Source organism: Bison bison, unplaced genomic scaffold (genome assembly GCF_000754665.1).
Source record: "Bison bison bison isolate TAMUID 2011002044 unplaced genomic scaffold, Bison_UMD1.0 scf7180017856383, whole genome shotgun sequence".
Taxonomy (NCBI): domain Eukaryota; kingdom Metazoa; phylum Chordata; class Mammalia; order Artiodactyla; family Bovidae; genus Bison; species Bison bison.
In genome coordinates, this window is record NW_011486956.1 from 13,827 (window position 1) to 16,386 (window position 2,560).

Consider the following 2,560-nt stretch of genomic DNA (forward strand, 5'->3'; position numbering starts at 1 on the left):
CCCCCCTCAGCTCTTGTTCTTGCTGTCCCCCACCCCACTTTTGGAACACAGTTATCTGCAAGGCTCATTCCCTCACCACCTACACTTTATTCACTTTCACTGAGCATCCTATATAAAACTGCTGACAACTCCCAACCCTCCCTTCCCTTGTCCCTGATTAACTTTTCCCCAAAGCCCTCACCATCAGCTGATATTCTATTTTACTGTATTTGTTTGTCTGACTTTCCTTACCAGCAGTGCAAGGTCCATTAAGGTGTGGCTTCAGATCTGCTGTTTATCCCTATCATGTAGAAGAGTTCCTGACATGCAGTAAACCCTCAGAAAACATTTGTTGAATGAATAAATGAATAAGAAATGAACAGCTCACTGAGAGGATAATGCCATGATGGTGGTGGAACAAGGTTCTGGAAGGAGGAGCTGGGAAGGAGGGTGCTGAGCTTCCTTGCCCCTATAAATGCATGAACTTGTGAGAAGAGTGTCACCAGCAGAAAATGCTGTTTCTAATGGTTTCCTTTTGGAAAAAAGAATCTGGAAATTCCCAGACCATGTGTATGGCATCTTTCTTACTGCCAGCAAACAGGCAGATACACATATGTAGGGAAAGGACCTGGACCCTGAACTTGTGTAATTCTATTCTTTGCAAAGATGCATGTGTTACTGACGAAGGCGGCTGGTTTACCATTCAATGGCGCTGTCTCTGCTGGCATCATCTTTGCAGTCTGAATCTAAGAAGACGTCCTTGTAGATCCTCCCACAGAGGCAGAACATGTCAGGGGCCGGGTGGTCACAGCTCTGCAGAACCTGGAGCATGACCTGCAGGGCCTTCTCACGATCACCTGCGCTGTTTCTCCTGAAAGATTCAGTGATAAGATGACAAACGTCTGACTCAAGACACAGAGTGTACATATCTATGTCTATATCTATATATGCATTCATTCTGTGAAAGGCTGGTGCAAGGATGCTGTACTTTAACAGGAAAAAAATTTTAATTATCTTTCATTTTTCATATTCAAATGAAACAAGTGCTTAAGATTCACACCAGTAAGTCTCATTAAATCATACTCAGTCCTTTACCTGATCTTTTCTAAGTTAGACCTAGACTGTGGATGAAAGTGTATGCAGATCAATGTATTTGGAAAGACAGAAAAAAAATAATATGGCATCCTCCTGTTGCTGGATGGAGAGTAAAGATTTCAGAAGCTAAGCCTGAATCATGAGGATGAGATAGTCTGACACAAGGTTCCTTTGGAAAAGTGGCAGGGTCCCCAAATTCAGAAAGCCAAGATGAATTTAGAAATATATCTAGGCATTTCTTGACCTGAAATGTCTTGCCATCCTCAAACATGGAATGGCCCCACCAGTAATTCCTGTTATACTCATCAGAATCAGAAATTATTTATATATTCACAGATCACAGTCTTCTTTATTAGTACATTGTATGGTAAAATTCTCATTTTATACACAAGAAATGGATTCCTTAGACAGCTGTTACATTTTTTTTGCCACAAAATATCTTGAGTTTGTGTCTGTGAAATATTAAAAGTGTTCCTATGAAGGTTTGGAAGCACAGTCCATCAGTAGTGAGGACTGAGTAAGTCAATGATGGTTAATGCTATTCATATTATAATATAAAATATTAAACATTTCTAAAAAGAAATGAAGCAACTTCTATGTAATACTGCTATGGAGAAGTCTCCAGAACATCCTGTTAAGACAAGAGAGCAAGGTGTTGAATACTGTGCAAAGAATGCTACCTTTTTATTTAAAAAGGAGGGGATGTGAACAATAAACGTATCTCCTTTCATTTCTTCAAAATGGAAAATAAAAAGGGAAGAAAAATGGCTACTGATAGGTTGAGGGAAAAAAAAAAAAAAAAAACATGATGAAGGGGGCAGAGACAGATAGAAAGTTCCATTAATACATCTTGGAATTTGGCTTTGAAGCTACATAAGATTTTTACATGATTCTTTTTAAAAATGAGACAATTCTTAAAATTTTGCCTAAAAAGAGAGTTTGCTAATGAACATACTATCTGAATTTGTGGCTGGGGCAAAACAAATGAACTTATGCATCTGGTTGACAGCTTACCCACAAAAGAGAAACTAATTTATCACATGATTTACAAACACAACAATCCAATTGTATTTTCCTAAGAGGATATAACCTAAGGAAAAAATATAAATGCAAAGAAATCTTATATAGTTTCCAGTAATCATACTATTTGGCCTTGGAATACAGAATGAAGCAGGGCAAAGGCTAATAGAGTTTTGCCAAGAAAATGCACTGGTCATTAACAAACACCCTCTTCCAACAGCACAAGAGAAGACTCTACACATGGACATCACCAGATGGTCAACACCAAAATCAGATTGATTATATTCTTTGCAGAAAAAGATGGAGAAGCTCTATACAGTCAGCAAAAACAAGACCAGGAGCTGACTGTGGCTCAGACCATGAACTCCTTATTGCCAAATTCAGACTTAAATTGAAGAAAGTAGGGAAAACCACTAGACCATTCAGGTATGACCTAAATCAAATCCCTTATGATTATACAGTGGAT